The sequence below is a fragment of the Corvus brachyrhynchos genome, unplaced genomic scaffold (genome assembly GCF_000691975.1).
Source record: "Corvus brachyrhynchos isolate BGI_N302 unplaced genomic scaffold, ASM69197v1 scaffold331, whole genome shotgun sequence".
Taxonomy (NCBI): Eukaryota; Metazoa; Chordata; class Aves; order Passeriformes; family Corvidae; genus Corvus; species Corvus brachyrhynchos.
In genome coordinates this window covers 4,757,909-4,774,994 of record NW_008237229.1, presented here as the reverse complement: position 1 = coordinate 4,774,994, position 17,086 = coordinate 4,757,909, and the positions used below count along the sequence as shown (strand labels likewise).

The 17,086-nt window shown below is 35.1% G+C and overlaps 1 protein-coding gene across 3 annotated transcripts in view; it reads right to left on the bottom strand.

Moving 5' to 3' along the window:
- CCDC102B (coiled-coil domain containing 102B) overlaps positions 1-13,790 on the bottom strand; it is a 157,420-nt gene extending 143,630 nt beyond the window's left edge. For 2 of the 3 annotated variants that reach the window (XM_017729490.1, XM_017729488.1), the window contains exon 1: positions 8,501-8,601. The gene's annotated coding sequence lies outside the window, so the exon portion shown is untranslated. Of the gene's footprint in view, positions 1-8,500; positions 8,602-10,158; positions 10,355-11,652; positions 11,824-12,429 lie in introns of those variants that run through there. The other variant, XM_017729489.1, reaches the window with a different exon arrangement.
- Positions 13,791-17,086: the final 3,296 nt, after the last annotated feature.

The window sequence follows — 17,086 nt, the reverse complement described above, 5'->3', positions numbered from 1 at the left end:
ACATTGTATTCCTTACATGTGTCATAACTAAAAATCAGCCAAAAAATGGCCTGAGGAGACAAATACTGCAGATTGTTTACTTCCTATTAGGAGTTATGTGATATTTTTTTCCCTCCTATTTATACTTGTCTAGTTTCCTTTTAACATAAAAATATCAATACAGATCTAATTTATTTCCACAACCTGTTTTATTTCCTTCTCATGTCCAGTAACTAAAACCAGTTATGCTGTGAAAACTATAAAATATAAAGGTATGTTTTAAACTTCACAAAGAGAAGTGTATACAGGTTTGTCAGGTTTTGTTTTAGTGAGGTGGTGGTGTTGTGTTGTTTTGAGCTTTTTTGCCCAATTAGGAAATCTTAGAAGTGCCTGAAAAAGAATGGTTTCCTCAACACATCAATTTGGGCAGTATGATGTCCTAAGTGTCTCTTTGAGATAAAATGAAATCACGGTGGCAATTCATTAATGTCCTGATACATAAGACTAAAATTATGCAACCTCATCTTCCTTCTCTAACATATCATCTGCCTGAATTTTTTAAGTGCAAGAGACAATGTCAGGCCTAAATCTTAATTTCCAAGTTCTATAATTTTTAAAGTTCCTAAAGGACACGATAAAAACTCAAATGCTTTACCAAAAAAAGGATAGAACTGAAGGAAAATAAACCCAAAATGCTTAGCCTGTTTAAGAGGAAAGAGTAAAGAGAGAAGTACTGAGTAGTCTTCTACATTTCTTATAGATCTAACCAAATTTATAATCTTGGGAACACAGAATATTACTATTTTCCTCATTATTTCTTTATGGTATAAACACCTTTGCCTTGAAAACAAATTAATAAATTTAATCTCGGAAGACACTAAAAAACTCCAGAGGCAGAAAATAAGTAGGACCAAATGAAATTAAGCCCTTGATAGTAGAATCTATGCAAAACTGGAGTCAGATCCCGCTTCTGAGTTGATCAACTCTAGATGATGAGATGGAATAATATGACAGAGAGGGAAGGCAAAAGTAGAGACCCAAGTTTCAACTTGGCCTTCTATTAAAAAATCCATAAACAAAGTTTGCTACCTACCTATCAGGCCTTAAAAAGTTAAAAACTAGAAAATAACTTAAGGAAAATGGTAGTTCTGCTGAGAAAAATGCATTTTACCACCATACAAAGTATTGTGACAGACAAAGCATTTCTGAAGTACACCCAGAAAGTGCATTATTATATTAGTTGTCCATTTATAGCTAAATTCCCAGAAGAGATAAAGGATGAACACAGTAAAGATAGTGACTGAAAGGCAATAAACCACAGGGAGAGAAGTACGTGAAAGGAGAACTCAGAAATGGCTGGATCTTTTTTCTAGATTAGTCAGACTATCCAGAAACCAAAAGAAAATAAAGCATCACAATAATGCTGAAATAAGCATTTTAAACTGCAACAGGATTCTTGATATTCCCGTATTCATTGTAAAAACCAAAATTCTGTGACTCCAGAGGAGGAATCCTTTCTATTATTAATAGTAGTTTGCTTCTTCTGAAAGTTTTAATAATTCACATGAAGACATGTAGGGTAAAATTGCAGATATGTATAATTTATATCTTCAAAAAAGAAACATGAAGTAGCCCTAAGTGGCCCTCAGGCTGGCCATGCCAGTCACATTGCCAGTTTGTCCTCATTCGCTATCCTTTTCCACAACGTATTTCAATCCTTTGAAATAAGATTTACAACTCCACGTGTAAGTCATCCCACTCATTGTAGAGAAAATAAAACCTCTAGTGTGACAGGAATTCTTGTGAAACAAAGGCATGCTATGTAGAAGTCCTAAATACGATGCTCTGAACAAGGGGGATGGATTAGATGACCTCGTCCCCGCGAACATGATTCTCTGAGTAGTGTGGTTTCTGAGGAGCTCTACAAGCCTGTTTCTCCCAGTTTTAACAATGTTGCCATGACATCCAGGAAATGAGACAAAATTAAGATCACAAATTGTGAATCTCAGAATATGCAACTTTTAGCCAAATGGGTCACAAAACACCATGTAAGTAGGGAAGAGTCACAAGAAATAAGCCCATTTTCTGACAACATTGAACTGCCTTAAAAGCAGCAGTTCTGCACTGTTGTCAGGAACCAGCTGTAAGGAACATGTAAAAAGAAGAAAGAAGGCTTTCTATCCCCCAAATCTATTCTGCCAACATGAACTGCAAATACAAGAACACTGTGTACAAAGGAAAGGAGTGAACAAGATAATCAAGCATTCCCAGATACTTCCCAGGCTGAAGGGCAGTTCTAAGCACAGGTGGAAACAATCCAGAAAAAATATGCCTATGACAGCAATAATTAGTGTCTTGCAGGAAACATTTATTTCTTAATGAAGTTTCACAACATTTAATATTTGGACTCATGGTTTTTTTTAAATGATTACTTATACCATGATTCATCTAACAATGAGGTATTATATATTTCTCTCAATGTGTGAATTGCTTCTGTAAAATATGGTGAAACTTTCTATGCCAATAGGAGAATTTGACCACAAGACTGGTAAAGCTGACAGAGCAAAAAGCTTTTAAGAGCTGAGTGGCTATTTCTTTCCACGGAATAAAAACACCCCTTGGTAAAGTGAATTTGTTCTATTAAGTTACACTAAGAAAAAAAGTGCCAATAATTAAAAGCAGTAATATAGGACAAGAATTCTTTCACACCATATTTTACATTATTTTTGATGGCAGAGGGGTGTGGGGGAGTGGTCTTAAAGCTTCTTGCTCAGAATGGAATGCTATAATTTTCTCTGAAAAAGGATGTACCAAAAAAAAAGGACCCGGTCCACTTTGCTGTGGTCCTAGGAACTGTTTTCCCTCTTTTCCTTTTACCGTTTTCTCTCCATGTCTAAATACCCATTTTAAAGTAAAATCCTCTTCAGTGTTTCAATTGTTTTTTAAAACACATGCATGTAATATATCTTTTTTAATATTATACAGACTATATACATACTGTACGTACTATATATACATACTGTAAACATATACATTCATAAAAAAACCAACTTGGAAGGTAGTCACAGATTACAACAAATATAAAGACTAAACAAATGTTACTCTTTCTTTCCCTTTTTTTTTTGGCCGCCAATTTTAATAAACTCGAAACAGTTTGGATACTACTTCTTCAAATGAGAACCAGAATTATATACTTACTTTGATTTAAATCTACTGGTTAATACAACTGATTATATATCATTGCAATATCTTTCAAAGTCTTTTACAGCAACAAGATGATGTTTCTTCATATCTTCGTGTTCAAATCCTTAGGGTTAAATATGGGTAACATAAATATTTGTACATAGAGATGTTGTCATTTACTACCCATAAGGCCAAAAGAAGTTCTGAAGTACTGCTTTAAATATAATTTACAGTAACTTCATTTCCCCAAGAATGTTTTGTTTGATTACAAACCTTTATAATATTTCACCCATAATTTTTATACATTCAATTCTGTATATTGATACTCATTCCTCAGCCACTACACTTGATATAATATATTGTATAATCAGATTATGCAGTGAGGGGAGTGTGTGTGAAACCAACAACTTTCTCAGACAGGCTCAAAAAGAAATATTAAGAAGAAGCTAAACCAAGCATAATCCAACTAAATTCAGTAGCTTTTGAGACAGTTCGCTTGGCTAGCTCCCCTTTGAGATTTGATTATCACTTTTTATCAGGATATGATCAATGAAAAAAAGAGGCAAAATAAGCTTCCTAGGTAGTTAGGATAAGTATGAACTGTCAAAGTTTTAGATCCTTTCATAATAAATGACTTACAAACAGGTTTACAAAACCTACTGTAAACTTCTGAGTTAATTACATTGCCAACTCCCCTAAATTCTAATCTAATCTCATTGATTCTATGTGAAGATTGGTAATCTCCATGGAATATATTGTCTGAATTATTATTAGGAAAGATAGGTTATGAATCAGAATATTAATAATAACTTCAACTGAGAACAGATTCAGAGTGTATTTAAAATAAGGCAATGGTTAATTCAGACTAATTCATATCAGTTAAACGTCTGGTCTAATAGGTATCTTCTGAATAGCATAGAGAGATTTCTTTAAAACAATAGTAATCTGTTGTTCAAACTTGAAAAAGGTAATTGCTTCAGAAGAAGAGGGTTCACATTAGTTAATACTAGTTTGGTATACTGAAACTACCTTTTCTTAATGCTTATGGCTTAAGATAGCAGTGAACTCTTCCCCTGATTTACAGAAACACCTATAGGCATCTTGTTCCTCAGGCACAAGGAAATTTGCTCTTAATCACATTAAAATGGTATCTGTTTTTTTTGTTTGGTTTGTTTTTCAGCAGTTCTACAGCAAAGACTAAGAACACCAAAGTGCATGACTCTTCCTCCTCTGTTTCCACAGAAAGCAGACTAAGTTAGTTTTAGTGAGTGTTTAGTGTGACGAACATTTTTTAACCCACACTGAAATGAGCTGCAGCACTAACAGGGTCATAACCCCCTTTACTGAGAACAAAGAGGATAAGCAGGTAGCTTCTTACACCACTCAGCTCAGTTACAGGAGAATGAATTGTCAGTCACAACAGAGAACCTCACAAGACTCAGCTCGATCCGAGCTGTCAGTGTGTTATTACAGGATACGAGCTCAGCCAGTGCACACATGCACTGCCTTGCTCGTACTGCCAGGCAGCCCTTTAACAGGACACAGAAGAGTATCTTGCATGGATTTCTGATATATATCATCCGCAAGGCTAGATCTGCCTTTGAGTATGTAATTCGTAATTGGTTTTAGAAGTCTTTAATATTTACAAGCATTAAAGCCGGCTGTTAGTTAAAAATCAAAGAAGACAAGAAAAAAACCATCTCATTCAGCTGGTGATTTTCATCCAGGGTATTAGTTAAACAATTTAAGATAGATGAAACATAAATATTTGCAAATAAGCTACAAATAAGCTTATAGCACACTCTTCAGACTAAAGATCATTGTATCATGTTGAGTTCTCAGTGGTTAAATTCCTTTCCCAGCTGTTGATAGTATTAGGGTTCTACTATTTAATGTTTCATTTACTTAGGTTCAAAAGTCAAACTGACCTCTTTGTGAGAGCCACTGCAACTTCTTATTGAATATAGTTGAGGAGGCTCAACTATTCCCAAACACAACAGAGGACTTCATGGATCTGTGGGATTTTTACCACATTTTTCAGATTGGGCTACAGGTCAATTCAGCTGGGTATTTTTCAGCTTCAAAAGGAAGTTAAAAAAAGGAAACTGAAGACAAACTAACCATTCTGAAGAGCACTTTACTGAAATAGAATTAGGTCAGATGCAATGCTAAAACATGTTCATCCAAACAGTAGAGGTCACTTAAATGTATAGAGAAGCTTCATTATTTAGACAAAATCATGCCAAGTCTATTTTCTAGAGTTTGTACCTCATTTCTAACTTCTTCTATGTTACTCATTTGGAAAGTGAACTGGATAGCTTCACTTTCATTTACAGGCTTTTTTTTCTTACGAAAGAAACTCCCACTGAGTTCGAGGTGGTTGCATTTTGTTTTGGGTTTTTTTTGGTGTGGGTTTTATTTTATCTTATTTTATTTTATTTTATTTTATTTTATTTTATTTTATTTTCAATGAAGCGTGAAGATGTAACGGCATATCCCTGAAAAAGTTAAGTTTCTAATCACTGCTTATACTCTGAGAAATTCTTCAGATTTTTAAAGTTCTTGACAGTATCTTAAAACCACATGCTTTATGATATGAGAGATCAAGAATTGTCTTGTTAGAGTTGAAATCATTTATGATCTTTTCCTATTCAAAACATGACCTACTTTTAAAAGAAATTTCATAACTTTGGGAGTAGAGAAAATTAATCATAAATATCTGATGATTTGTTTCAGACCAAGACATAAAACACTCCAATGCTTATTAGGACACAAACCAATTTTTCTTCGAAACACTACTCAGAGTCTAGAAACAAGTGATTTTCCCACCCACGTAAGTAGACAAATAAGAACACTCATGAATATTTTGTTTTCTCCGGGTCAGAGCATATCCCTATAGCTTGTTCAACTACTCTGACATAGTTGTATCAGAATTAACAATTCTGTTGTGTGGAGATGTTTTGAGTTTTATCAGAACAGTTTTAGAAGCCATATCTTCTATAATTAATTCTTTTAAGAATATTCCTTACAAAAAGATTGTTACTTGGACATTTTTATGTAATTATTCTTATTTTTCCCTGACCAGTCTAGTGTTTTAACACCATCTCATGTCCTTCAATGGCTCAAGGACTGCTTTGTGAGATTTAGTGATGTAAGATATTATCCTGTGATGACTCCAACTCCACTAAATCATCCTTGAGGGAAATGAACGAAGGAATAATCCATATTGTGACTTTAACCAGAAATCCACAGTTACTAGAGTGGTCACATAATATAAATCACAAAGTATCATATGTTGTATACCAGATGTCATGTAAATGCATAAAGCATCTCTGTTTATTCTCTCAGTGCCCGCTCACTGTGGGCCAATATGTAGTCCCACTAAAAGAGAAGAAATTATTTGTATAAGTGGTGACTATTCAGCGTGGCAGAAGGGAAGTTGGCATCCTTTTGCAAAAATGCATACCTACAAAAGTTATGGAGAAACATTCCAGTCAACTGAAAACACATTAAAATAAATTAATTACAACAATATGAGTTTTCATGACAATTCCTCCTGGTATTCCTCCAGTGATGTGATTGACATTAAATACAAATGGGCTTGGTAAAAATCCCAGTCTCATTTAACCCAGTGTAAATCAGACCTAGATTACTTAATCAGCATGAACAAAGAATCAAGGTGTTCAGGAAGAATCATTTTCATAACAAACCAGTCAATTAAAGATCATTGTATGGACTAGAAAAAGGAGTGAATAGATTAGGTGAGACATTGGAGCAGGCTGCCCCAAGAAGCTGTGGATGTCCCATCCCCAGAAGTGTTCAAGGGCAGGTTGAATGGGGCCTTAAGCAACCTTCTGTACTTCCCTGTCCGTGGTGGTTGGATTGGGACTAGATGATCTTTAAGGTCCCTTCCAACCCAAACCATTCTATGAATCTATGATTCCATGAATATCAAAATGGTTTCAATATCTACCCCTCTTGTGGTGAAGGAAATGACAGTGACTTAAGCCTGTTCATTAACAGCTCCTTTAGCATATTCATTTTCAAGTGATTTATTTTTCAGATTTAACCAAGGTTACATTAGTATTTTATACTTAAGGTGAAAGAGTGGCCAAAATTCAAAGCTGGCTACATGAAAACACACAAAAAAACCCCACCCCCAGACATCTAATTTCACATTTTTGACTAATTTTTTGTAGATGTCTCTGGAAGTGATATGACTAGTTCTATTAATGATGCCTAATATATTTTGGAAATTCATTTATCTTCATTTTATTATTAAAAGAACTGCTTTCAGAAACACAAATAATTTTCCTAACAGCACAGGAAATTTGAACCAAAAACTAGCAGTCTAGCTATACAATTATTTATAGCAGAATCTGCTTCATAAAATGTTTGTAAGAATCAGTGACAACTAACGCAAACAAAATGCAGCTATCTGGATAGTCAGTTGGAAGCTCATTACTACTAATTGCTATATATGCTTATTAAACTCATGAACACTGCTTTTGAAATTTGACCCTTGGTTCTCATTGCTGAAGGATCATCCACGGTGTCTCACACCATCTCTGACACTTGACCTTAAAATAATGACAGACTGAATATTTTTGTCCAGCACCAACAAATCATAGTATCAAATGTGTATTTCATTGCATTAGAATAATACCACACAGCTAAGAACACATTTTTCTTATCCCGGCTTCAGACATTTTTTCTGAAGGAGGTTAGGATTATACAACTCATTACTGAATTGCATAACTTATGAAAATAGAACCACTGTGAAAACACTGCTTTCCAACAAAAAAATGCAGTTTGAACTTCTGCAAACTCTTAACAATATTTTCATGACACTTATGTCCATAATACCACACCCATTAAAATGTACCAGTTTTACCAATTTATGTCATTAAATATGCATTTCAAAAAGTAATTTAAAAAAAATTTAAAACAGTAGAAAAACAGTATAACCTGTGAAATTTCAGCATTTATACTAATTTCTAATCAAAACTAATAAATAACTTTTTAACAAACTGTCACTTAGAAGATTTTAAAAACTTACCTGGTTATGGCAAGTAAGGATTCTACTACATTTGAAAAACATGTTTAATGGGATGTTAGAAGTAATACTACACGATAGTAGCAAAAAACATAGAAGAAAAAATCTAGCTAGATATAACTTAGCTACATACTTCAGATACTGTTTTCTGATCTTCAGTACTTTTTCTGGGCATTTCAGACTGTTTTCCTCCTTACCACCAGCATGATAGTAACTCATACTTTATCCTTGAAGAGATTTATAGAAATTAAACATTAAACCCACAATCTTAAGACCCCTTACCCTGTCAGTTTGCTGGGCTCCTCTTGCTTCTCAGTGTAACAGACACATGTGTAAACAACAGAATTTCCTGCATCCTTTTCTCATCTACATTGTACTGGGACTTGGCCAATTGGATTATTTACAGCATTAAGGCCACTCCACAGTAACTTGAAAATGATTCTCATTGGTCAGGCATTATCAAAACTAAAACCACATTTTTCTCTTAAGTACAAGTCATTTATACAAAATAAAACTTTTTTCATACTGTTCTTCACTAAGCATTATTTGTTCAGTATTTATTTCTCCCTCCCTTCCTAAACTTAAGACTGTGGCCCCAGTCCCCCAAATATTATGAACAGGATGAAATTAGTTAACTGAATCACAGTACTTAAGTACAGGTCCTAGTACTCAACCAAATTGGGTGGATCCTTACACAACTACTTGCTCCTAGTATACCTCCAGAGTTTTAAATAGCCTATAATAAGACTATTTTTTCATTCAGCTAGATGATATCGCCTTGCAAACACGTCTTTTCATAATTAACTCAGTAATTAGCCAGGGGCTCTTGGAAGTTATTATGAAAAACTGTAGTATTCTAGATAATCAGAGATATGAAAAGACCATGGCAAGAACAGTTAAAAACAAAAAAAAAACAAAAAAAACCAAACCTTTGAAGAGTTCATTTTACATTATAATTTACAGTTACCTACTAAAATAGAAAATAAGAAATATTTCTTTCTGGAATAAAAGCCCCAACATTTTTGTTACCAACATGACAAAGCATGACAACACTTTCCCAAGCCTGATAACACAGGCTACCTAACTGGCAGGTCCTCAAGACATAAAACTGATACAGTTAGACACAGATGGAACAATGTGCCATAGCTGTGAAAAGCTAAATATTTCTCATTTTAAAAAATGCCTCATACTGTACAGAATACTGAAAATGCCTGTGTCACAATCTCAGACTGAGAAGCCAGATTTCCTTTAGCTTTACGGGTAATATCTCTACTTCCCTACTTAACATCCCAAAACTTTTAGCAGCACTACAGCAGGTAGTCTTTTAATCATGAATAGTAGCTATAGCTGCATGATTCTTCTCTTGTCTGACACTAGGAGTCTTAAATTTTAAAAAAAAAATATTTTAGGGAAATGAACAAGTAAATCCACTCACTCTTTCTTGACTCAAAAAATCTATTTCACTGCCAAGAGACAAAAGATATTGTCTTCAAAAAGACAAAAGTAAAATAGGTCGAAAAACCCCTCTGTATATTTCTGTTAAAAAACCAAACCAACCAAACAAAAGCTCTAAACCAGAGCAAAAAAACTCCAAAACCCAAAGCAAAAAAAATAACTCCACACAAAACAACCTCAAACTGAAGCAAAAAAACCCAACCCAAACCTAACACCACACAAAATGAAACCACAAGTCTGTATCAAATTAAAAAGAAACACACACACACAAAAACCCCCAGCCCAACAAAACCCAAATCCAAACAATAAAATAAGGAAACAGCTACTTTATGCATCTTGCATGGCTTCTTTAGCAACTACATATATCCCATCTCCCACTAGGATACTCTCTGGCTACATTCCATTACCCATACTGAAGGAAAATCTCTTCACATTTTAAAAATCAAGTTATATACACATCATAACTTAGACTTCTAGCTACTCACATTTCAACCCATTCATGAGATTCATTTTCCACCATTCTTCACTTGCTACAATCCCTGAATGCATCTAAGAAGGCTGTTCCATTGCCCACATTCGAACAAATTCACAGTTTCTAAAGAAATTGATGCACATTTCTTTTTTGTGAAAGGAAGGGAAGTAACTTTGATCACAATTGAAAATGTCTTCCCAAGTGAAGATCTGTAATAGAGAATTTATCTTTCAAAAATAAATAAACACAAAGAAAAAAGTGTCAGTACAGCATGTGAAGGAACTAGTACTCCTGGAAGTTTCATTTAAGTACCTTTTGGGAAGGAAAACTGTACTCTTCAAGAAAAAAGGCACAAAAAAGAATTATGTATAATAGACAAAAAGTAAATAGTAAAGCTATAAACAAAACTCAGCTTCTATTCTGTTGCATTCTGTTGTAATCAGCAATTCTTGGAGTAATCTGGATGTTATACCATTGTTAAAAACACATCCAAATTTAACTAAAAAAATTACTGTAAGTTTGGGAAGTTATCATGCTGTTATTGTATCTTTATTTGAAAATATAGTCTTGGTTTTTAGTCTCATTTGAACATTTACCTTGATGTTGTGTCACTGCAACAACTGCAGAACAGATGTTGTCAACATGCAAGTTTGCTAACGCATGACCTTCACATACGGAGCTGAATTGTCTTCCTAGAAGTCTCCATGTATGCAAACAATTCTTAGTTCACGCAAAGAACATTCATATATGCTCACCAAGAGAATGATGAGCAACTCTGGTCATTATTTTTGTAAGAAAATTGTACTGAGAAAATATGATAAAGACTACAGACAGCATCAATAACCTAGAACATATGTTTTCTTGTATGGCTTTAGTTGTCAATTGTGCTGTTGCACTCCTCATTAGGGTGGGATAGACTCCCTTCACTTTGAGTACATTTGAATTTTGGCAGCATGCCTGACCCGCTTTTTCCAAGATCCACAGAGAAACATTAAGAGAACATGAAAGCCAAATTTTGAATTTTTATATGTCAAAACTCATCCCTTTGGGGTCTCAAAGGAAGAGACCTGATCCTTTCAGGATCACTGAGCCAGTGAAGAAGATTAAATAATTTGTCTCAGAGGAAAGTTAGAGCAAGTCTTTCTCAAAACATGGAAGTTTACAATATTTACTGTGTTGATGCAATTTCCTTAGCAGATATAAGAAATTATCATTCAAGCCAAAAACAATAAAGCACTTCAAATACAAATGGCAATAAAACAGAACATTCCTCCTATTGAAATTGGAAAATAGAGAAGGGTATGAAGCACTGAAATTGTAGCCTTTTGAATTTGGGCTTCCTCAAGTATTCTAAAAAAACACATACATATGCCAGTTCTTATTTGTTGATGAAAATAATTTTTAATCTTACTATTTCATACTATTCCACACAATTTCATACAAGTGAAACAACAGACATCACATTTCATTAGAATATATAAGAATAGGAGGTCATCCTTTACTGTACCTCAACCCAGATATGCTCCTTTAGGTGATGAAGACACATAGAAGACAATTTGATGTAGAAGGTACCTTCAAGGCATGAAGAAGGAGAAAATTGCAAAAAAGTCATGCAATTTTGAATCCCATCTCTACAGCAGCATTAGCGAAGCTCAAACATATAACAAAAAAAGCAAACCTGTGAAGATATAAATAGTTACAGAAGACATAAATCAATTAAGCAAAATGACCAAAACTGAGACTACACCAAACCTCATGCACAGACTGCTCAGTGTGGGAAAGCGTAGTGCAGTTCAGTTTGATAGACAGTGTAGGAAAAAGGCACAGGGCAATTATTTTCTAGAATCTCTCTCTAAGATTAGAAATGCAAGAAAGGGATAACATTCTACTCCCATTTTCTTTTAAGTTCTAGCACATACTAAACAAGTGATCTTAGCAAAGCTTTGCTTTCACAAGATTTAAATAGCGTATATATGGAGGGGATGGCTATAGGGATGGCTTCTGCCAGAAACTTCAGAGCCAAGGTGGACCCAATGCTGGCTAAGGCTGAGCCCATCTGTGATGGTGGTAGTGCTTCTGGGATAATGTGGTTAAGAGGAAAAAACCCCACCCTGCACAAGAGCAATTGCACCCGAAGAGAGCAGTGAAAATATGTGGGAGAAACAGCCCTGAAGACAACAAGGTCAGTAGACAGAGGGACAGGAGGTGCTCCAATCACTAAATCAGAGTCTGCCCTGCAGCCCGTGGTGCAGACCATGGAGCAAGCTGTGCCTCAGCAGCTCACCAAGGTCCGTGGTGGACCACAGATCCATCTCTAGACTGTGGAGGACCCAGCGCTGGAGTAGGTGGATGCCTGAGGGAGGCTGTGACACTGGAAAGCCTAGACTGAAGCAGGCTTCTGGCACAACTTGTGGCCCTGTGGAGAGAGAAGCCCATGCTGGAGCAGGTTTGCTGGCAGGGCTTGTGACCCACAAGTGGGTCCACTCTGGAGCAGCCTGATCTGAAGAACTGCACACTGTAGAAAGGACTGACACTGGAGCAATTTGTCAAGAACTGCAGCCTATGGGAAGGACTCATCTTGGAGAACTTCATGGAGGTCAGTCTCCCATGGGAGTGACCCCATATTGGAGCTTGAGAAGAGTGTGCAGAGTCCTCCTCCTGAGAAGGAAGGAGCAGCAGAGATAACACATGATGAACTGACCACAGCCTCCATTTCAGATTGCCCTGAGCTGCTTGGGGAAGAATTCAAAAATAAAGTCTCCTGAGAAGAAGGGAGGGGTGGGAGGAAAGTGTTTTTAAAATTTAGTTTCACTTCTTATTACCCTATTCTGATTTGGTTGGTAAGAACTCTTTTACCCTGATGGCAATTGCTGAGTGATTCTCCCTGTCCTTAAATCATGAGCCTTTCTTTGTATCTTCTGTCCCCTGTCCAGCTGAAAAGGAAAGTGATACATGGACTTGGTTGGCACCTAGTGTCCTGCCAGGGTCAATCCACCTAAATACACTACATGCAAGCAGGATTTCATGAATAGAACTATTTATGCATGTAACTCCTCACTCCTAGCTAAGTAACTTTAAAACAGATCATAAAACTTAAAAGCAGCATCAAACAGCAATGACTTAAAAAAAATCTTGGTTTTATTCTAGAATAGTGATAAAGCATAACAGGAATAAGTTTATCTTGGGCTAATACTTTGCTCAGCCTGTTAGTTTTCAGTTCTGACTTTGCCTGTGCAAGTTAATTTTGACTCACAAGTGCAAACAGTGATAGCAGATAAATGTAGACAATTTATCTTGTACAGATCTATGCTGTTGATTAAACTTCTTTGCTTCTTACAAGTGAAACAGGAAATAACTATGTATTACATTAGACGTGTTGGGCTATTAATACTTTTCAGCACATTTTGTGGTAGCAAATATGTGGTAAGCAAAGTTGTGGTAGAATTACTTACATGCTTAAAGATTCTCTGTAAATATAAGCTTCATTTTCTGTTGGTCATTACACTCTTTAGTGAAAATTAACACGTAACACCTGAAAATGGATTGCTTATTATAGATAAGTATACAATAAGCCTCAGCCTGGCAGAACTATTACTGATTCTCAACAACAAGAAATATTAGTAGAGCAGGTTATAAAAATAAGCTCTAAATTTGAAGATTCCTCTGCACTGGAAGTTATTTCCACATGGTACCAGAATTTCAATGTTTTCTAGTTAGAAAAAAAAAAAAAAAATTCAAGACTAGCCACTTCAGTTATTTTGGCTGTTCCTGATTTTATTCCAGGTGCCTCCTGACCAATTGATGTATCTTCCAACCCAAACTATTCTATGACTTTTAAAAGAAGTTATGGAACTTGCAAGAGTATGACACTCCAGCAGTTTCAGGATGAGAAATAGAAGAAAAAAGGCAAGAACAATAGATCTCCTTTTGTGATATACATATTATTTTATACTGAATGCCTACATAAATGTTTTCCCTTTCTATGCTTTATAAATAACTAGCAAAAGAGTTTCTAAGTAAAGTCTCAATAAAAATATCATTACAAATTTCTGGTATATCTGATGGAAAAAGTTCATAATTTATATTTATGGCTACAGTTTAATGTTGAAGTAATGTAATGTTAAAATAGCAACAACATAATTTTGAAGAATTTAAAAAGAAATTAAGAATAAATTAAGCATTTTTCCTTTTTTTAGTGAAAGAAAAAAAATTGCTTCTAGTCTGATATTTCAATATGAAAAACTAAAAGGAATTAAATCAAAAAGATATGGTTATTCTTGCCCTTCACTGTAACCTGAGCATAAGGAAAGGTCACCCTGCCAAATCTTTTATTAACTGCACACAGGTGTGATGCTGCTGTGGTGTCAGATTTGTTCGCAAATGCACTGATTATAAAGAGTTGCATAGGTGGGTGCAAGGAAGGCACAGACGTAGTATGATTTCCCAGTTCATCACCTTCAAACCCCAAAATATGGCTTTGAATAAATCATACTAATCAACACATTCTTATAAAAGAAATTAAGTAATTTCTACATATATTTCTAATGAAAAATGCAAAAGGTCCCATACTAAAATAAAAATTATGAAGCCTCGGAGTTTTAGGGAAAATATATTTCTTGATGAGTCTTTCATATGCTTAGGTTTTGCAGTTTTTCCTCCTCAGATATCAATTATAAAACAAATGGAGGGGTTTTTTTGGAAAAAGTTGACAAATACTGCAATGAAGTGTACAAGAAGCATGTGTATCTTCCAGCATCATGTTGGGAAGGCTGCAGGATGAGATGCTACTTTATATCCTTAGAATGTGAGTGCTATTAAAAAGTACAGCATTAGAAACAACCTTTTTTTCCCCCCCTCTTCTATATCCTAAGAAAAACAGTGCCTTCCACAAGGATACCCGTGCTCTACAGAAGGGATTGTAACAGCAGCGTGATGTAACTAGTGTGTCATCTGGCCATACCTTAAGCATGAAAGTCTAAATTAGTACTACAAACACTGCCTATCCCATTCTGAAAAAAACAATTATTTGCAATTTTTCACAGCAAATGAACATCCATAATTTTCCTTTCTGATCTAAAAGTAGTTATTTTTCTTACTAGGATAGCATTTCTGCTGGTACTCAGTATGCAAACAGCAACAGTGACTGCCACATAGACCTTAATCAGTCTACAAACAGTTACAGAGCTGAAATGCAATGGTTTACTCACTTCTACAGAAAACACTATCTCTCTGTCTTTAAGGCTGCCATTCTCAATAACAAAAATATCTTGTATCCTCAGCACTTTGAGTGGCAAAATTTGGCAAGATGGAAGCTTCTATGTTATTAATAAAAAGAATGTTTTTATTTAAGTTTAAATATCTGGACTTCATCTGTATCTATTTCAGAAAAGAAGCTATAATAATTAGGTCCTTGAATCATCAGATTATAAATAACATCCGAAGAAAGATGTGTTCCTGATTTTTTTCCTGTAGTCCAAAACGAAGAAGAACATCAGCAGCATACAGATGTTGAAAATTAGTGTCTTAGTACTACTTATAGGTCAACAGCAGTTAAAGAGGCCATAAAAAGCAAGAATGTATTTAAGATCTTTCTCTACACTCCTGTGACTATTTTGATTAGGACAGTTGTCCTTACCCAGGATTAAATGGAAATTGGAGTCCAGAACACATTTATATGTAGAAAGACAAGCATGTGCCTGGTTTTTTGTTTTGGATAGGATCAGTGTAATTTTGGTTGGTTTGGTTTGCAAGAATCTCTTCTTGCAAACTTTTACTCTATTTTTTGTTATCCTATGTTTTATTGTAAGAAAAATTAATCACAGATTCAAAACAAACACTATTAATCACCTAAGACTATTATATACAACATAAGGGAGTACCAAAAAGAGATACACATCTACTTCCGACAGTATTACTGAAGAGCAGAAGAGCATTGGGGGAAAAAAAAAAAAAAAAGCATTGGTCTGGGCAGAGTGTCAGGCAGATGTCTTGAATTAAAGTTGTGGTGCAAATCACTTTCAGTTATGACAGCAGGAACAGTATTTGTGGATGTACTCATATGTCACAAATAGGCTGCATGAACCCAAAGAGGTTGTAAAAGAGAGCTGACATTCATCTAAAGACCCCAATTTATTCTTTTTATGATTTAAAATACCCTCATTAAAAGTACAACACAATTTTTCTGGTTCTTTCTGTACAGTCTCACAGCCATACTTATTAACATTTCAAAGTTTACCTGTCAGCAATGGTCTGAGCAACAGGTGAAGGCCCATGAAGACAACAGGACACATCTGAGGGTCAAGATTGTCACAAATGTCATGCCCCTAAAATAACCCACCCTTCTTGCAGTACATCTATTCTAAAAAAATTCTTCCCCATAATCCCTCAGTAATGAGGAGCCCCTTGGTAAACGAAGCCATTCTAACTGTACCCTTGAGAGCTCTAAAGTTAACACATATGTAAGGGACTCCTATGGATTAGCCTGAAAAGTATATCCATTTCACAGGAAAGATTACAGCTGAATTGACTGAATTTAATTTTGAATGGTTATGTTCAGTGGGAACATATCAATGAGAAACCTGAGTCCAGTTTAAACTTTGTTTCCCATACTGTGACTAAAGCTTTGGACATGTTGTTGTACAACTTTTTTACTGAAATGGAATAGGACACTGCTTATTACCTGTGCTCTGGTTTTGTCAGGGACTTAAGTATCTTCACCATTTCTAAAGAAATACTAAGGCTAATGTCTATACATTAAAAAATATTTACTCTCTCTCTTAACACCTTCTTTTAAAGTTTAACTTCTCCACATCCTTCAACAATTTAGCAAACTGCTCAGCACAATTTTGTACTGCTTCAGATTATCCTCTCTATAATATATTCTGCTTAATCTAATTCTCTCTTTCTATTCTTAGTGACTTTCCATCATGCTTAAGCACAGG